The sequence below is a fragment of the Oncorhynchus mykiss genome, chromosome 20, assembly GCF_013265735.2.
Source record: "Oncorhynchus mykiss isolate Arlee chromosome 20, USDA_OmykA_1.1, whole genome shotgun sequence".
Classification (NCBI taxonomy): Eukaryota; Metazoa; Chordata; class Actinopteri; order Salmoniformes; family Salmonidae; genus Oncorhynchus; species Oncorhynchus mykiss.
Genome location: NC_048584.1, coordinates 19,152,047 through 19,173,305, shown reverse-complemented (window position 1 = coordinate 19,173,305; position 21,259 = coordinate 19,152,047). Strand labels below are relative to the sequence as shown.

Here is a 21,259-nt window from a genome sequence, read left to right as displayed (position 1 = left end):
ATGGGCAATGATGGGTCAAAGTGTGTCAATGCCTCAGATTTCAGAAGTGTTTCCTTGGTTTTCCCGAATGCTTCCTTGCATTGTTCAATCCATTTCCATGTTTTGTCCTGACAGGGCAGTACCTGACATCCCTTATGTAAAAACCCCATGAATGTCACACGTTTTCATGTGATCATGAAAACGTGAAGTTTTGTGATATCATGTGAAGTTAATGTGATACTTCATGTGAAATGAATGTGATATCATGTGACAATGTGTAAAGCAACATGTGATACCATGAAAATACACATGAAAACATGTGATCACATGTGAAGTGTTCCAAAAACACATTTCACAAGATTTCATATGTAAAATTTCATGTGAAATCATTTGATTTTCCTTATGTGAAATCATGTTTTTTTTCTGTAAAGGCATGCAGCGGCTTAAGCTTTGTTGCTAAGCTCGGAATAAAGTGTCCGGAGTAATTCAGTAACCCCAGGAAACAACGTAGTTGGATGACATTCAGATAGCCTTGATCTTGGATGGAGCCTTTTGCAGGCTCGTGGCGTTGATGACGTGTCCAAGGTATTCAACCGATGATTGGAAGAATGCACATTTGTCCTTACAAACAAAGTCCTTCAATCTCTGTTAGGTCACATCCAAGTTCTGTAGATGGTCCTCTTCATCTTTCACAGTAATGAGAATGTCATCCAGGTAACATTGTACTCTTGGCAATCCACTCAAGATCTGGTCCATCGCCCTCTGGCACAGCGCTGGCACACTTGTGATTCCAAACGGTAGATGACAGTACCCGATGAGTCCCTTCTGTGTCACGACAGTCAGCAGCTCCTTTGACTTTTCATCCACGTGCATCTGCAAGTAGGCTTGGCAGAGGTCAATTTTGCTGAACTTTTGACCCCCAGCTAAGCCTGCGAAAAGGTTGTTGATGTGTGGTAGCGGATGCTGCTCAGCAGACAACACAAGGTTAACTCTGTTAAAGTCTCCACATATCTTGATTCCACCATACTTCATAAGGACTGGTACGGTGGGTGTTTCTCATTCACTCATGCTGACCGGCTCCAGTTCTTTTTTCTTGACTAAAGTGTCCAAATCAGCCTCAACCTTTGGTCTGATAACATACGGTACTGGTCGTCCTTTCAGGAACTTTGTTTTGCTGTCTGGATTAATGCTAAGCTTCACTGTAATTGTCTTTCATGCTAATGCTAAGCTTCACTGTAATGTATTTCATGCTACCCTACTCTCCATTAAAGACTTATCCATGTTTCTTTAAGATGGGGGTAGTCCTGTGTCTCCATGTGTCATTGTACGCATTGTGGCAGACCAGGAAGTTTGATCTAAATGTTTACGCAGATCAGACACAAGTGTGATAACTCAGTTTCAAGGGTGTTTTATTTTAAAACATTAAAGAAAAAGAAAAGAACCAGGTTTCCTCCAGGAGACCTCCTCTGGGTTATCGTCTTCTGGGCTTTGGGGAATGCTGTCTCCTCTGGGGTAGAACACCGAGCTCCTCGGTTCTAGCAGACTGTGACGACGTCTATCAACCTCTCACTAGCAATCTTCTTGATTTCTTCTGTGCACTTGTCCTGATCAACCCAACTGATGAACCTCTTTAGCAGCTATTTTCATGGACACACTGACTTCAATGGGCTTTGCCAAGGTCAGATTACTTTCAGGCAATAGCCTCTTTTGAGTACAAGTCTGTCTCTAATGGTGTCATTTAGTACATCATTAATTTCACAGTGCTGTGATAGGTTCTTTAATGCAGCAGAAAACATTGTCACTGATTCTCCCTCTTCTTGATTTCTTCTGTGGAACCTTTCCAGCAATAACTACTGGTTTAGGTGAAAAGTGTCCTTTCAGTATTTCTACAATATCCCCATTCATCTTATTACTTGGTCTGTCTGGCTGTAGTAGGCTGCGTAGTAACTTAAATGTCTTTGGCCCTATGCGGCAGCTTTAGCATCATTACCTACTCCATTCCTGCCCTCCCCTGGTCAATCTATGATGCCGTCTGCCATGTGGTTGCAAATCTTCAACAACTACTTGGTGGCTATCAATGCTACAGGAAATGATGGCCAGATGCTAGGAAGTGTTGTAACTTTGGCTATGGATATTCCAGATAATTGTCTGATTTATTAGTGGAATAATTAGTTGATCTAATATATTGTAATACATTTGGTTATCTTATCCAAATCAAATCAAATTAATCAAAGGTGGGGCACCATTAATGTTTATAAATATATATAGAGAGTGAGATCCCTTGAATGAACTCTATCCTCAATAACAGTTAATGATAACTAGGGATGATCAGGACATCAGAGGTCCGGTGGAAGCCAGATGCAGACAGTTTGAATCACAGATGTTTATTTACAGAACAGAGGGCAGGCAAATGGCAGGCCAAGGTCAGGCAGAGGTCAGTAATCCAGGGCAGATTCAGAAAGGTACAGAACGGCAGGCTCAGGGTAAGGGCAGGCAAAAGTCAGTAATCCAGGGCAGTATCAGAAAAGTACAGAACGGCATGCCGGCTCAGGGTCAGGGCAGGCAGAATGGTCAAAACTGGGAAGACTAGAAAACAGCAACTATAGAAATTTGAAAAATGGGAAAACACGCTGGTAGGACTTGACGGGACAAGACGAACTGGCAAAGCTGAGGAACATACGCACATCCAGGTACTTTCCGCAGGTGCTGGAGTTATAGGTAAACTCATGGAAAACAGAAAGGAAAACACTGCACACTGCTGCTCATGATCCTAGGTGATAACATTTACAATGTTTCGACCCTTAGGTCTTCATCAGGCATCCATATCCCAGGTGGGGGTGGAGGGTCCTATATATAGGGGCAGCACTCAGTGACATCACTTCCTGAAACAGGAGGTAAAAAAATTTATAACATAGTGTCACAATATTAACATTCAATGTATCAGTGTTTTCCTTTCTGTTTTCCACAAGACGAACTGGCAACAGACAAACAGAAAACACAGGTATAAATACACAGGAGATAATGGGGACAAATGGGAAACACCTGGTGGGGGGTGGAGACAAGAATAAGACAGGTGAACCACCCCCAGTGGCGCCACCTGGCATCCTACCCGGGCACATACCTGGTTGACCGGGGTGCCAGCGGCGGAACTCAGCGATGAGGGCTGGGTCCAGGATGTTCCTAGCGGGGACCCAGCACCTCTCCTCCGGGCCATAACCCTCCCAGTCAACCAGGTACTGGAATCCCCTGCCCCGAGGTAGAACACTCAGGAAGTCGGATGGCCATTCGATGAGACGGGCGAGAGGGTTGGGCCTGGAAACAGGAGACAAAGGGCTGTGAGACAAGGGTTTAATTCTGGATACATGGAAAGTGGGATATATACGGAGAGTGCAGAGCAACAGAAGGCGAACAGCAGAGGGGCCAAAGACCTTAGAGATGGGCCGATAAAACGGGGGGAAAGTTTGCAGGACTCCACCCAGGGGGGCAGATCCCGAGTGGACAGCCATATCCTCTGCCCGAGATGATAGCGGGGAACTGGGGTCCCAGACCGGGCTCTCTTCCAGCTAAGGCCACAAGGGCGGGCAAACATCTGGGCCAAGGGTATGCTGACCTTTTCCTCCTGCTCAGGGAAGAGTGGAGGCTGATAACCCATGGAACAATTGAATGGTGAGAGACCAGTGGCCGAGCAGGGAAGGGTGTTTTGGGTGTATTTGACCCACACGAGTTGCTGGCACCAGGTGGTGGGGTTGGCGGTGACGAGGCAATGAAGGGTCGTCTCCAGGTCCTGATTGGCTCTCCCCATCTGGCCGTTTCATTGGGGCATCGGCCAGCCTCCAATCTGGGTTCAGAACGCCTTCCAGAACCGGGACGAGAACTGAGGACCGCGGTCGGAGACCTTGTCCACCGGAAGTCCATGGATCCAGAAGATGTGCTGCACCGTGAGCTGGGCCGTTTCCTTGGCTGCAGGTAAGAAAGGGGAATGAAATGGGAGGTTTTGGAAAAACCTATCCACCACAGTGAGGATAGTGGTGTTGCCATCTGATGAAGTGAGACCTGTGACGTAGTCCAGGAATAAATGGGATTGGGGGTGGTAAGGAATGGGAAGAGGTTGAAGGAGGCCAGCCGGAGCTTGCTGTAGAGTTTTATTCTGGGCACACACGGTGCAGGCGGCGACGAAAGCGGAGACGTCAGGAACCAAGTTGGGACACCAAAAATGTTGTTGTACCGGCTGGGAACGCTGCGCCTCACGGACCTGGTTCTCCATACCCCAGATGAGTGCATCCAAGAGACAAGAGGTAGGGAAGATGGTCTCGGGGTCCATTGGTGTAGCAGCGGGGCTAGAGAGGCGTGAAAGAGCATCACATCCTAGGACCCCGGGCGGTATGAGATGGTGAAGTTGAATCAAGTGAATAGCAGGGTCCACCGAGCTTGCCTGGAGTTGAGGCGCTTGGTGGTGCGGAGATATTCCAGGTTCTTGTGATCTGTCCATATTATCAATGGGTGTTCCCCCCCTCTAACCAGTGCCTCGACTCCTCCAACACCATCGTCACCGCGAGTAGTTCTCGGTTACACACTTTGTAATTCCTTTCCGTGGTGTTGAGACAATGGGAGAGGAAAGCGCAGGGATGCAGCTTTGGTCTTGGGTCAAACGCTGGGACAGGACAGACCCCACTCCGGCGTCCGAGGCATCGACCTCTACCACAAACTGCCTGGGATGGAAGTGAATTGGTGTTTGAGGTCCAAGAACGCCCGTTCTGCAGCTGAGACCACGTGAACGGGACCTTGTGAGTAGGGCTGGGTGGTATATCTTTTTTATGATATACCAGAATTGATGCAGGGACCGGTTTGGGTTTTTACTTTGTTAAATGTGATACGCCAAGTGTAATGTCAATTTCTATAGTTTACTTCGCTACTTGAGTCACCTCTGCGCCACTTCCCCACACAGGCCTAACCACGCCCTCATTCAATGAGCGCATTTGATGTTCAACCACGAGACCCTTGCATTCAGTCTGCATGGTCAATGCAGCACATGCAACAATGTTGATGACAACAATGCTATTTTCACTTTGCTTATTAATATAAATCCACTAGCGTTCTATAATGACACTATTAGTTTGTGTTTCTTACATCAGCAAACAGCTAGTTCGTATTTTCTTAGCAAGTTGCCCTAAATCTTGTGAGACGCTAATTGTTAACCGATAATGCTAATAGCTAGCTAGCTAATAAATGTACTGAGTAAAAGCAAACGTAGCTAGCTAATACAGCCTGATAATACCAGTAATGGTGTAGACCTAAATCAGCATGTTGTTTGTGCAACAGTGTCTTCTAAATCAAAGAGGAATATGCAAAGCAAGAATATGTTCGCTACATGAAGTAGCTAAGGGAAAACATGCAATGTAGCCAAAGCTTATAGGGTCCCCTAGGAAACACGAATCAACACTTTAGTTCCTACCCTGTCACAATAACTCCTCCCTGGCATTTTAATTTGTTTACTTTTAGGCTAAAACAAGAAAAGACAGACACCGTTAGTTTTATTTGTACATTGTAAATAAAATATTATATTAATGATGATAGGTTAATAATGTCATATTTAAGAATATGTACCTAATGTTCTAATAATCTACCCAGAATGTCAGTAAGTATTTAACTGATATGTTCAGTCGCAATGAAAACTTCACAGAAATCGTAAGAGATAATGGTGACCAATTCACTTTAGATGAATGGATTTCGTTACTACCAACGAGCAAATGGCGAGGTGGAATGTTAGAACCACGTTTTAAAAGACTGTCTCCAAACCGCGATCTGAGAGGGAAAGCCTTGGAAACTATATGTCCGACACAGAGTGCGTGCCACTCAAGAAAAGTGAAATCCTACACAGTGGCCAAACGGGGGGCAAAACAATCATCAAAGAGGGAGGTTGTGTGCATGTAAAACTCCCATTTTATGTCTAAAAGGGTACACCGAAGTACAGTGCGCCACCGAAAGTTATCCAAACTAAAGGACCAAGCACCTACTTTGTTTAAAAAAAAAAAAAAAACATTAATTTGACCTTTATTTAACTAGGCAAGTCAGTTATGAACAATTATTCTTTCAATGACGGCTTCGGAACAGTGGGTTGTTCAGGGGCAGAGGGGATTCGATCTTGCAACCTTTCGGTAACCACTACCTGCCGGAAGGCGTTGCATCTCTCACTGTGTCAGTGATGCGCATCTCAAAGTTCCCTTGCACTTGCAACAGACTATTCAAACTGATGCTCAGAGTCAATTTAGGGTCAGACGAAGCCCGGCTTGGCTAAAGGACTATATTCAGTAAATCTGGAAGGTTGTAAGTAAAAACAAAACTGCTAAAGTGTAAATTTGATATTCTGATGTTACTGTTATTATGGCTACTGTGCTGTCTTTTAACATTGTTATTATTATGTGCTTGGTAAAATAATAATGGTTAAATTCAAGCATTGTGAATTGCTTTATTTGGGTTATGCTTAGAGAGCTCTTTACTTTCACAAGAGGGAAATATGTTGTGCTCTGCTGCACTACTCAAGTCTACCACTAGAGACATACATGCATTATTACATACAGAACAGAAGTATCTACTAAGGATGTAGTTATGTAGAAGAAGAGTATGCATGTGCTGATGATGTATGCTGTGATGCAGTGCTAAGCTTGCCGAGTAAACTTACCCAAAATTATACCCATCGTGTCCTCAAGTTACTGAGCCTTAAGAATAACACAACAAATATTGTCCTCATCAATGTCATTTGCAAGAACAACCATTCTGTATATGAGCTCCACTGTTCAAGACTTTAATCAAACTGTCCAATGTTTCCAACAATTCCAGCCATTTTTTGTTTCTCAATAGGCTCCTGATTGTCAATCCCTTCAATATTGTCCAACCTCAACCGTGCAATATTTTTCTCAGTCACGTGATCTTCATTCACTTCACTCACTGACGTTTCATCCTCAAGTTCACTCATTAATCAGTTTTTAATTCCAAAGTTCTACTGTAAGATTTGATAAACATTTTGATGTTTTATTGTTTTTGTTAGTCATGCTGCACGATTCCTCGTTTGTAATTTTGAACCTTTTGATTTGCCCCCGTCTACAGCATGATTATGATTCCCAGGGTGCATTTTGTCTCCAATGATGGAATGTGCCGCCTAGTTAGCTTGTAGTTAGCTTAGCTAGCTGGCTATCACGCAGCAGCCCAGACGAAGCTTAGTCTAAATACAGTGAGTGTACAAAACATTAGGAATACCTGCCCTTTCCATGACATAGGCTGACCAGGTGAATCCAGGTGAAAGCTACAATCCACTTCAATCAGTGTAGGATTTTTAAGCCTTGAGACAACTAAGACATTGGATTGTGTATATGTGCCATTCAGAGGGTGAATGGGCAGGACAAAATATTCAAGTTAATTTGAACAGTGTATGGTAGTAGGTGCCAGGGGCACTGGTTTGAGTGTGTCAAGAACTGCAAAGCTGCTGGGTTTTTCACGCTCAACAGTTTCCCGTGTGTATCAAAAATGGTCCACAAACCCAAAGGTCGAAAACAGGTCATTGATGAAATAGGACAAAGGAGGCTGACACAAATTGTGCAGAGTAACAGACAGGCTACAGTTACTCAACTGACAGTCCAGTACAACATTGATGGTCAAAGACCCATAAAATAATGCACAACTCATTGTACCTTGACACAAATGGGGTATGGCAGCCAATGACCTAACAGAGTTCTACTTCTTTCAGCATAAAACAAGAAACTGTGATTGCAGTGGCTAAGGGATGAAAACATTGGAGAATTGAAAAAACATTGCCTGGTCTGATGAATCCCGGTTCCTGCTGTCTCACGCTGATGGGAGGACTAGGGTATGGAGAAAACCACAAGAATACATGCATCCATCATGACGTATGTCAACATAGCAAACTGGTGGTGGTGGTGTGATTGTGTGGGGTGTGTTTTCATGGCACACATTGGGCCCCTTGATAAAAGCAGAGCAACGTTTGAATGCCACAGGATATCTGAAGATCATTGCCAATCATGTGCATCCCTTCATAGCAGCAGTGTATCCATCTGTGAATTATTTTTTTCAGCAGGATAATGCCCCATGCCACAAGGCAGGAATGGTTCCATGGACATGACAGTGAATTCAGCTTACTGAAGTGGCCTGCCCAGTCACCAGATCTCAAACCAACTGAGCATGTGTGGGATGAGACTATTTGGAGTAGATATCCACTACCAGCCAACTTGACACAACTGTGGGAAGCATTGGAGTCAACATGCCAGCATCCTTGTGTAACGCTTTCGACACCTTGTAGAGTCCATGCCTCAACACATTGAGTCTGTTCTGAGGGGAAAAGGGGGAACAATGCAATATTAGGAAGGTGTTCCTAATGTTTTGTATACTGCTTATGCCATAAGTTACGAGTGCATTTTATGTTACTTTTGGGTTGTAAATATATTATAATGCTTGCATGAATGTCATGCTGAATATATGTTCATGTCATTGTCACCAATCAACTGCAATAGACGGATTGGTTGTAGACTGATGGATAGACTGATTGGGAACCATATCAGGCTACCATAGACATACAAATACCTAGACCTACTAAACTCCTAGACATACAAAACCCCTAGACAATACAAAACTAGCATACCCACCCTCGTCACACCCTGACCTAACCAAAATATAAAGAAAACAGAGATATTAAAGGTCAGAGCGTGACATTCTCTCTCTCGGAGGACCTGAGCCCTAGGACCATGGTCAGGACTACCAGGCCTGATGACTCCTTACTGTCCCCAGTCCACCTGGCCGTGCTGCTGCTCCAGTTTCAACTGTTCTACCTGCGGCTATGGAACCCAGACCTGTTCACCGGATGTGCTACCTGTCCCAGACCTGCTGTTTTCAACTCTCTAGAGACAGCAGGAGCAGTAGAGATACTCTGAATGATAGGCTATGAAAAGCCAACTGACATTTACTCCTGAGGTGCTGACCTGTTGCACCCTTGACAACCACTGTGATTATTATTATCTGACCATGCTGGTCATCTATGAACATTTGAACATCTTGGCCATGTTCTGTTATAATCTCCACCTGGCACAGCCAGAAGAGGACTGGCCACCCCTCATAGCCTGGTTCCTCTCTAGGTTTCTTCCTAGGTTCTGGCCTTTCAAAGGAGTTTTTCCTAGCCACTGTGCTTCTACACCTGCATTGCCTGCTGTTTGGGGTTTTAGGCTGGGTTTCTGTACAGCACTTTGTGACATCATCTGATGTAATAAGGGCTTAATAAAAACATTTGATTGATTTGATTGATATTGGTCTGAGAACAATTGTTGTTTGGTACTCCAAAAATAGCCATTTCTGCACTAGGGTGCAACTTGATATCAAATGCTTCAGAAAAGGTTTTAAATATAGTGGACCATTAATCTGTCAGACAGGGACAGGACCAGAACATGTGGGTCAAGTCCACCAAGGGGCCTTGACACCTGTCACATGACCCATCAATATTTGGGTAGAATTTGGATAATCTGGCCTTGCTGAAATGGATACGGTGAAGTACCTTAAACTGTGTAATGCTTAGCCGGGCACAAGAGGAGCTTCCATTTACAGTAAGTAAGGCATCATTCCAGACTTCATCAGTGATCTCTCCACCAAGTTCCCTTTCCCACTCAGATCGGATTTTATTGAGTGATAGGTTATCAAGGCACATGATTATCTAAAAAATACAGGATATGAGTTACTTTAGTTGAAAAGGTGTTTTGGGTGATAGAATTTGAAAGGTTGGGCTTCAAGTGCGAATAAACCGGCGGAATTGGAAATACCTAAATAAACTTGAATGGGGTATCAATTTGATAGTGAGGTCTTCGAAAATGGCAAAGGTGCCATCAATATAATGTAATTAAACTTAGTAAGACCATTCATCTGCCACAGCCTAAAAGCTGAACCAGTTTGCCTGGAAGGAAGAGGTGAGTATTACATATAGGACCTTGAATATAAAAAATATTGACAACAACTGGATTGGATGTGTAGCACGAAGCTGAAAGAGGGAGATTGGAGGTGACTAAGGCTGACAAAGAGGAGGAGAAACAGGAATTGGCTTTTGTTTGACACCAGTCCGTTTCTGGGGTGTGAAGCCAGTAAATAATATTTTGTATATTCGCTGCCCAGTAATAATACATCAAGTTAGGAATGGCCAGTCCTCCGTGTGTTCTATCTCTCTGGAGAAATGCTTTACGTATTCTTGGATTCCCACCGCCCAATAGAAAAAAATATATAAGTTTATCCACTGAAGTGAAAAAAGACTTTGGTAAAAAAAGACGGAGACATTGGAACAAGTACAGACATCTGGGCAATACATTCATCTTGATCCAATTCACTTTACCAGCTCAAGTAAAATGAAGAATACTCCAGCTCTGAAAGTCCAGTTTAAATTTGTTAATTAGGGGAGTAAAGTTCTCATCATGGGGGGAAGACAAGGTACGGGTGATAATGATCCCTAAATATTTAAAGCCAGACTTGGACATACGAAATGGAATAGTATCCTGTGGAATTTGTAATGCTAATTAATTAATAGGAAAGCATTCATTTTTTGAGAAATTCAATGTATAGCCCGCAAACACACCAAACCTACGCAGTACGTCCCTCGGGGACAAACGCTTCAGGGTCTGAGATATATAAAAGCAAGTCATCTGCATACAAGGAAACTTTGTGTTCCAGTCCGCATCTGTAGATACTATGTATTGAGGGTGTGGCCTTTAAACTTAATAGAAAGGGGTTCTATCGCCAGGGCAAAAAACAGAGGTGACATTGGACATCCCTTGAATATGGCGCTTGATAATGGGAAATACTGTGAACGAAGAACTGATGCCTTGAGTACAACAGTCGAACTCAGGAAATGATGTTTGTGCAGGGATGTTTTTGAGCTTAGCATTTGTCAACACAGGCAGCGCAAGCCTCCCTCTATGCTTATGGACGAGAGAAAAACTAAAAGTATGTGTCTTAGATATAGTTTTCAAATACAAACTTGATATGTCCGAACTCCGCATCAAATAGGCGTCCCAAAAATAACATAGTCATTTGTGGTAGAACATTTATTTTGGCAATTTTGTGCATTTATTAAATCCCACTGGGTAACTTGATTTTGAATGTGTCATGTAAACAAGATTATTAGGGAAATCTTTCTTATTTCTTATTCTTTCTTTTTTGAAAAATATGTAAACATTTAAATCAAACTATTATAGTAATCTGACTATTCACAATAATACTCAGTGCTACCGTGTTCCTATTGGTCAGTCACTGGGATTGGCTTCTGACACTGCCAAAACTTTGTCGGAGACTACGACCGCATGTAGTGGTACCTGTCCCACTGAACGAACCAAAATTTCCAGCAATTGTTTACGACGCAAGATTTGGCCCACAACGGGGAAATTTTATCTGGGACAGCAAAATCATGTCATAAGACGGCAAAATGTTTACAGTCTGTGCAGGCCTTTAGCTAGCTCAACTATGCACTTGCCTCTGCTAGCAATACACTGTGCTAACATTAGCCTAGACTGTACCATGTAAAATAACAGTTTAAAACGTGTAAAAAACAACTTCTTCTGGATATAATTGTTTCTGTAGGTTCAGACTTCCTCACCAATATTTTGTTATGTCTGGGGGGGATTCATAAGAACATCTTTATAACAATTCAAAAATGATGAGATGGGAGACAGGAATTATTTCAACCATTTATCTAGAACTTGCTCATTTCAACACACAGAACCCCCATGATGCTCTGCGGCACAACCCCAATGCACAACACTAATCCTTTCCTAGAATTGCTGATAGGAAAGTTATGTCGGTCTAATACCCTGACTGAACACTGAGGGGGGTGTGTCAGCACTATGACCAGTGTGCAAACATCTCTCTGTGTGACATACTACTTCTGCTGAGCAATAGTATGTGAGACTAGGGAACAGGACAGTGGCCCCTAGTGCACATTTGAATGGTAAGGATATGGCAGACATATGCCCCCTTTGGAGAGATTGGGTACCCCTAGTAAACTGAAAAAAAAATCTGTCAAAAATTGCTAATATATGCAAATAAAAATTATTATTGGATAGAAAACACTCTAAAGATTCTAAAACCGTTGGAATTATGTCTGTAAGTATAGCAGAACTCACAGGGCAGGCATTCTTCCAAACTAGTTTTTGTGGCCATGAAAGTTGGAGCAACTTTGACGTCATGGCCCCCACCCTTCCCAACCAGTTATGATTTTCTACACTTTCTATCTCTTCCGCTAGATGTCCTCTTTCGGTAGAGCTTTGAATCGTTCAAATCCCGCAAGAATTGACCCTATGGGAGTGAAATTAGTGCGTGCCACGAGAGAATAGGCTGTGCGTAGGGGCGCGAATTGGTCCCAGCCATTCCTTTGTTCCAGCACTCAAGAGAAGGGCAGACGATGGCCGATTGAATTGAAGTTTGTTTTGCGTGTCTAAAACATCATAAAGCTTGCTTCTGCACTTAGTTTGACCTGTTTAGTCGACATATAATATGTAAGTTTGAAGTTTTGATGCGCAACTTTTCCGGACCAGAGGACGTTTTGGGTGCATTTCAGCTGATGTTATTAGCAGTAGCTAATACAAAGACGCAAGACTTGAAACCAAACGATGTATTGGGTAAGTATGAAGCCTTCCAGAACATTCTGAACGAAGACCATCGAAGGTAAGGGAATATTTATGCTTAAATCTGTGTTTCTGTTGACTCCAACATTACGTAGAAATGTAGCTTGGAACTGAGCGCTGTCTCAGCATATTGAATAGTGTGCGATTTCTGTAACGTTAAAAATAAATCTAACAAAGCGGTTGCATAAAGAAGCAGTGTATCTTTCTAACTATATGTAGAACATGTATATTTAGTCAAAGTTTATGATGTCTATTTAGGTTATCTTGCCGCGCTACATAGATTTCCTGCGGGCATTTTTGAGTAATTTCTGAACGTGAACTCACTGTAAATGGACATTTATGGATATAAATGGCATATTATTGAAAAAAAAAATATGTACTGTGTAACATGTCATATTACTGTCATCTGATGAAGATTTTCAAAAGGTTAGTGAGCGATTTATTTTTTAATCCTGCGTTTGTTGATTGCATGTTTTGGCTATTCAAATGAGCTGTGTCTGGTGGTGGTTTTACATATATATGTGCTATGTTTTCGCCGTAAAACATTTTAGAAATCTGACTTGCTGGCTAGATGAACAAGGTGTTTATCTTTCATTTGAGCTATTGGACTTGTTAATGTGTGGAGGTTAAATATTTTTAAGAATATTTTTGCGTTCCATGCGCCACCGTTTCAGCTGAACGTGGGAGGGTTGCTTCCCAATTGGGAACCAATATCGTAGACAGGTTAAAGTGTTCTTTGTGTCAAAATTGGGTACACACAGATACAGACGTATAGATGTATAAGTAACCTGCAAGAATGTGTGAGCTCAGCACACACACAACCCATCCCCACACATACAGTGGGGCAAAAAAGTATTTAGTCAGCCACCAATTGTGCAAGTTCTCCCACTTAAAAAGATGAGAGAGGCCTGTAATTTTCATCATAGGTACACTTCAACTATGACAGACAAAATGGGGGAAAAAAATCCAGAAAATCACATTGTAGGATTTTTAATGAATTTATTTGCAAATTATGGTGGAAAATAAGTATTTGGTCACCTACAAACAAGCAAGATTTCTGGCTCTCACAGACCTGTAACTTCTTCTTTAAGAGGCTCCTCTGTCCTCCACTCGTTACCTGTATTAATGGCACCTGTTTGAACTTGTTATCAGTATAAAAGACACCTGTCCACAACCTCAAACAGTCACACTCCAAACTCCACTATGGCCAAGACCAAAGAGCTGTCAAAGGACACCAGAAACAAAATTGTAGACCTGCACTAGGCTGGGAAGCAATAGGTAAGCAGCTTAGTTTGAAGAAATCAACTGTGGGAGCAATTATTAGGAAATGGAAGACATACAAGATACATGATAATCTCCCTCGATCTGGGGCTCCACGCAAGATCTCACCCCGTGGGGTCAAAATGATCACAAGAATGGTGAGCAAAAATCCCAGAACCACACGGGGGGACCTAATGAATGACCTGCAGAGAGCTGGGACCAAAGCCTACCATCAGTAACACACTACGCCACCAGGGACTCAAATCCTGCAGTGCCAGACGTGTCCCCCTGCTTAAGCCAGTACATGTCCTGGCCCGTCTGAAGTTTGCTAGAGAGCATTTGGATGATCCAGAAGAAGATTGTGAGAATGTCATATGGTCAGATGAAACCAAAATATACATTTTTGGTAAAAACTCAACTCGTCGTGTTTGGAGGACAAAGAATGCTGAGTTGCATCCAAAGAACACCATACCTACTGTGAAGCATGGGGGTGGGGGCTGTTTTTCTGCAAAGGGACCAGGACGACTGATCCGTGTAAAGGAAAGAATGAATGGGGCCATGTATTGTGAGATTTTGAGTGAAAACCTCCTTCCATCAGCAAGGGCATTGAAGATGTAACGTGGCTGGGTCTTTCAGCATGACAATGATCCCGAACACACCGCCTGGGCAACGAAGGAGTGGCTTCGTAAGAAGCATTTCAAGGTCCTGGAGTGGCCTAGCCAGTCCCCAGATCTCAACCCCATAGAAAATCTTTGGAGGGAGTTGAAAGTCCGTGTTGCCTAGCAACAGCCCCAAAACATCACTGCTCTAGAGGAGATCTGCATGGAGGAATGGGCCAAAATACCAGCAACAGTGTGTGAAAACCTTGTGAAGACTTACAGAAAACGTTTGACCTCTGTCATTGCCAACAAAGGGTATATAACAAAGTATTGAGATAAACTTTTGTTATTGACCAAATACTTATTTTCCACCATAATTTGCAAATAAATTTATTAAAAATCCTACAATGTGATTTTCTGGATTTGTTTTTTCATTTTGTCTGTCATAGTTGAAGTGTACCTATGATGAAAATTACAGGCCTCTCTCATCTTTTTAAGTGGGAGAACAGGCACAATTGGTGTCTGACTAAATACTTTTTTGCCCCACTGTATACCCTGACCCTCTTTAGATACAGGCAGTAGTGCTGGCACTCAAGAAATATGTTTGTTTTTATCCAACACGTCCAAGCAGGAATGCATGGTTCAAGATATTTTGATGTGAAACCTAATCCAGTGATTGCTGTGAATTTTGGGCAACTATAGTTGCTATAATTTACTGTCATAATAGGACTCCAGAATTTCCAGATTTCTGTTGTTGTTCAATTGAGTTATTTATGTGCACTAACTAATAGCATAGGCTAATTCCTTTGGGGTTCAACACCTGAGGAAGTGGAAACTCAAAACACACAAACTAGATCGCTAACTTTAAATATAATGCCCACTGCTAGTAGGTATGTATTCATCCAACAGTAAATGTATGTGCTAAAAAAAACTTTGCAGTTGCCTATAGGCCTATGCCCTCGCAATGGCCAGTGCCCATTTCGCGCACGTACGCCGCTCCAAACTGTGTCTCAAAGCCATATCAAATACTGTACCTTGGCTGTAAAATAGTTGCTATTGAGCTGAGTATTGAGAGTTGAGAAGAAAAAACATGTACAGTGGAAGTCGGAAGTTTACGTACACTTAGGTTGGAGTCATTAAAACTAATTTTTCAACCACTCCACAAATTTCTTGTTAACAAACTATATTTTTAGCAAGTCGGTTAGGACATCTACTTTGTGCATGACACAAGTCATTTTTCCAACAATTGCTTAAAGACAGATTATTTCACTTATAATTCACTGTATCACAATTCCAGTGGGTCAGAAGTTTACATACACTTAGTTGACTGTGCCTTTAAACAGGTTGGAAAATTCCATATAATTATGTCATGGCTTTAGAAGCTTCTGATAGGCTAATTGACATCATTTGAGTCAATTGGAGGTGTACCTGTGGATGTATTTCAAGGCCTACCTTCAAACTCAGTGCCTCTATGCTTGACATCATGGGAAAATCAAAAGAAATCAGCCAAAACATTGTAGACCTCCACAAGTCTGGTTCATCCTTAGGAGCAATTTCCAAACGCCTGAAGGTACCACGTTCATCTGTACAAACAATAGTATGCAAGTATAAACACCATGGGACAATGCAGCCGTCAAACCGCTCAGGAAGGAGACGCGCTCTGTCTCCTAGAGAACAACTTATTTTGGTGCCAGAACAACAGCAAAGGACCTTGTGAAGATGCTGGAGGAAACTGGTACAAAAGTATCTATGTCCATAGTAAAACGAGTCCTATCGACATGACCTGAAAGGCCGCTCAGCAAGGAAGAAGCCACTGCTCCAAAACCGGCATAAAAAAGCCAGACTACGGTTTGCCACTGCACATGGGGACAAAGATCATACTTTTTGTAGAAATGTCCTCTGGTCTGATGAAACAAAAATAGAACTGTTTGGGCATAATGACCATCGTTATTTTAGGAGGAAAAAGGGGAGGCTTGCAAGCTGAAGAACACCATCCCAACCGTGAAGCACGGGGGTGGCAGCATCTTGTTGTGGGGGAGCTTTGCTGCAGGAGCGGCTGGTGCACTTCACAAAATAGATGGCATCATGAGGGAGGATAATTGTGTGGATATATTGAAGCAACATCTCAAGACATCAGTCAGGAAGTTAAAGCTTGGTGGCAAATGGGTCTCCCAATTGGACAAAGACCCCAAGCATACTTCCAACGTTGTGGCAAAATGGCTTAAGGATAACAAAGTCAAGGTATTGGAGTGACCAACACAAAGCCCTGACCTCAATCCTATAGAAGTTTGTGGGCAGAACTTAAAACGCGTGTGTGAGCAAGGAGGCCTACAAACCTGACTCAGTTACACCAGCTCTGTCAGGAGGAATGGGAATGGGCCAAAATTCACCCATCTTATTGTGGGAAGCTTGTGGACGGCTACCCGAAACGTTTGACCCAAGTTAAACAATTTAAAGGCAATGCTACCAAATATTAATTGAGTGTCTGACCCACTGGGAATGTGATTAAATAATTAAAAGCTGAAAAAAAGCGTTCTCTCTACTATTATTCTGACATTTCACATTCTTAAAATAAAGTGGTGATGCAAACTGACTTAAGACAGGGAATTATTTATAGGACTAAATGTCAGGAATTGTGAAAAACTGAGTTTAAATGTATTTGGCTAAGGTGTATGTAAACTTCCGACTTCAACCCTACCTACAGAAAGCTGACACACTCCTCTCTTCATCAGGGACAAGAGGACAAAGCTTCCAAAGCTGTGTTTATCCTGCAATTGCATTTTGAAATGTTATACGATCAGAAGCATTTTTCTCTTGAGCGCTGGTGGGGATAGGAGAGTGGCTCGTTTTTCACAGCAGCAGGCCCCAGTGAGTGCACAGGTAGAGGGGTGGGGCAGGGCAGACACTTTCATTACAGGAATCATTAGGATAATGCACTTTACTGTTTGACCAAATCATGGTTTTAGCCACCCGAAAAACATGACATTTTGAGTGAGGTGACCATGCACAATGTGCACTTTCTAAGTTTATAGGCACCCTTTCTGTTTTTTACAATCCATGATCTTGGCTGTCTAACTGATTTCAGAGTTGGAGCAGGTCTCTTTGCTGATCCTACATTTTACTTTGAATGTGAGTTTGCGTGACCTCAACTCAGCCTATCAGAAAACCAGGCCAGCCCATCTTGATAGGGGGGCTGGCCATTGCCCACTGGTCAGTCAAAGTCTCATTACAGATTAGTATAACAGAGAAATTGAGCCAAAATCTTTAAAAACAATCTTAACAGACCCATGGGCCACCGGCCATGTCACCTTTTTCATGGTTTTATTTGTTTTATACAAAAAATAAATGAGAGAAGTGTGACACCATAGCCAGCTAGTTGCACAGTACAGGAGATTTCTCCATTCTGTCCCTCTATTGTAATGTTAACGGGAAACACATCACTGGGTTTAATCTGAGAAAGCTGCATTGCCAAGAGAGAGAGCGGGCGAGAAAGAGAGAGAGGGGGATGGAGAGAGAGAGAGAGAAAGAGAAGGGTAGAAAGAAGGAGAGAGAAAGTTAGTGAGAAAGAGTTAAATAGAGAGCAAGGAGAGAGAGAGAGAATAAGAGAATGAATGAAATAAGCCACCTGGTTCCTGATTTCAGCTGTAGTTGGAGGGTTCAGTTTAGTACCCCTCTGTCCCTCCCAGCCATACCTCAACATACGTATGGAAATCCCCCCCAAAAGATCACCTCACATTTGTCTGTAATCTGTGTAACTGAATGTGATCCGTTTGTGTTTTTCCAGTATTTTGGATGCAAAAGGTTGTAACGGCAGATTTCCTCCTCTTCGTCTGAAGAGGAGTAAGGATCGGACCAAGATGCGGCGTGGTATGTGTTCATGATGATATTTTAATTAAAGAAAACACTGAACACAAAACAATAAACGGAAATCACCCACCACCCACAATGACAAAACAGGCTACCTAAATATGGTTCCCAATCAGAGACAACGACTAACGGCCTCTGATTGAGAACCATATCAGGCCAAACACAGAAACACAAAACATAGACTGCCCACCCCAACTCACGCCCTGACCATACTAAATAAAGACAAAACAAAGGAAAACAAAGGTCAGAACGTGACAAAGGTATTCTCCATACTATATTGTATATCCATATACAGTACCACATATGGCACATGTTTATCACCTTACCCACCTCTATACTCTATATAACTATGTATCTTTGGAGATATGAGATATGTGATTTTTTATATTCGATTCTACAGTACTCTAGATACAAGACAGAGTCTCTATAAAATAGTTGAACATGAATATATATGTACATAAACAAATAAACAAACAACGATACAACATGCCTCCTTACTTCACGATAAATAAAATATGCATAACAGAATGAGTGCACAAGGAGAAAGGAGAAAGAGCTAGAGGAGAGAAAGAGAGTAGGGGGAAAGGAAAAAACAGAAGACTGGCCATGAGCTGCTTAGTATTAGGGGGTTGAGGAATGGAAGTACTGTAGCAGGGAAAGAGAAAGATGGTGAGAGAGAGAGAGTGTAATGTCAGAGATAGAAGAGAAGAGCAGCACATAGGTTTGCCTCCTCTGGGGGTCACTGCTATTTCATACCGCCGGAAATAAAACACTTTGAATCTCAAGAAAAAGGGAGGGAGGGAGGAGAAAGAGAGTAGGCAAAGAGTGAGAGGGTGGCATGGTGTGTGGTGCTGCGGTGCTGGCAAAATGGTGCTATACTGAAAACGGAAACAAGAGGGAGAGCGAGAGCGAGAGCAGGCACGAGAGAGAGAGAGAGAGAGAGAGAGAGAGAGGGGGAAGAGAGGAGATAGAAAGTTAGTGAGAAAGAGAGAGCATTAAAGAGAGCTAGAAGTGGAGAGACAGAATGAGAGTATGAAATAAAGAGACAGAGACAGAATGAGTGAAATTGGATGGATTGAGCCCCCACTTGGTGCAGATGTCAGGCTCAAGTTGGCCCAGTATGAGACACATAGCAGCGTGTGTGTTTGTATGTGTGTGTCTATGCATGCACATATATGTGTGTGTGTGTGTGTGTGCATTCAAGTGCGCCCGTGTGTGTGTGTTCATGTTTGTGTCTGTGTGCATATAATGGAAAATTATTATGATTATGTGAACTCTGTGCTGAGCAGTGATACATTCCAGGTATGGAGGGGGAAATGGGACAGTAGGAAAATGAGGGAAGGAGACTAGGGATATGAAGCAGATAACAGGGAATCGGCATGACATTCATTCAGTCAGAAGGAAGGAAGTGATTGAAGGATAAGCCAGGAGGGGGATGGGGCAGAGAAGTGGGAGTGGGAGTGCAAGTAGGTGAGGGAGCATGTACAGTGACAAAGCAAAAGGTGAGAAAGACAGAAAACGAGAGCAAAGCATAGAGAAAAAAAAGTGACAAGAAGATTTAGAAATGGAGAGATGGAGAGCGGGCAGGGGTCCTCAGCACCTCAAAAGGTTCTACAGCTGCAACATCGAGAGCATAGTTGCATCACTGCCTGGTACAGCAACTGCTCGGCCTCCGACCGCAAGGCACTACAGAGGGTAGTGCGTAAGGCCCAGTTCATCACTGGGGCTAAGCTTCCTGCCATCCAGCACCTCTACACATTGTCAAAGACCCCAGCCACCCCAGTCATAGACTGTTCTCTCTGCTACCGCACCAAGTCTGGGACCAAAAGGCTTCTCAACAGCATTTACCCCAAAGCCAAAAGACTCCTGAACAGGTAATCAAATGGCTACCCGGACTATTTGCACTGTGTCCGTCCACCCCCCCCCCCCCCCCCCTCCCTCACACATTACCTCAATTGGTGACTCTATACCGGTACCACCAGTATATAGCCTCGCTACTGTTATTTTCACTGCCATTTTTACAGATTTTTTTATTTCTTTACTTATCTATTGTTTACGTAATCCTTATTTTTAACTTAAAAATTGCACTGTTGGTTAGGGCTTGTTAGTACGCATTTCACTGTAAGGTGAAGTACCTGTTGTATTCGGCGCACGTGACAAATAAACTTTGAATTGACTTGATATAGGTTATATTCACATTGGTGTTTCTGACCCAATGGTTGACCTTTTCTTGTGGCAGCAGATAACACATTTTACTATTGGGATTGCACACTGCGGTATTTCACCTATTTAAATGTTTTTATTTCACCTTTATTTAACCAGGTAGGCTAGTTGAGAACAAGTTCTCATTTACTACTGCGACCTGGCCAAGATAGAGCAAAGCAGTACGACACATACAACAACACAGAGTTACACATGGAATAAACAAACTTACAGTCAATAATATAGTAGAAAAAGTCTATATACAGTGTGTGCAAATGAGGTAAGATAAGGGAGATAATGCAATAAATAGGCCAGGGTTGCAAAGTAATTACAATATACCAATTAAACACTGGAGTGATAATGTGCAGAAGATGAATGTGCAAGTAGAGATATTGGGGTGCAAAGGATCAAGATTAATAAATAAATACAGTATGGGGATGAGGTAGTTGGATGGGCTATTTACAGATGGGCTATGTACAGGTGCAGGGATCTGTGAGCTGCTCTGACAGCCGGTGCTTAAAGCTAGTGAGGGAGATATGAATCTCCAGCTTCAGTGATTCTTGCAGTTCATTCCAATCATTGGCAGCAGAGAACTGGAAGGAAAGGTAGCCAAAGGAGGAATTGGCTTTGGGGGTGACTAGTGAGATATACCTGCTGGAGCGTGTGCTACGGGTTGGTGCTGCTATGGTGACC

General features: G+C 42.8%; 1 protein-coding gene across 2 annotated transcripts in view; it reads right to left on the bottom strand.

The window, feature by feature from the left end:
• The window catches only part of LOC110499153 (PH and SEC7 domain-containing protein 1), a 106,814-nt gene that overhangs the window by 28,390 nt on the left and 57,165 nt on the right, over positions 1-21,259 (bottom strand). The window contains exon 11 of one of the 2 annotated variants that reach the window (XR_005037951.1): positions 3,101-3,291. The exons of the other annotated variant lie outside the window; for it this stretch is intronic. The gene's annotated coding sequence lies outside the window, so the exon portion shown is untranslated. The remainder of the gene's footprint in view (positions 1-3,100; positions 3,292-21,259) is intronic. 2 annotated transcript variants of the gene reach the window in all.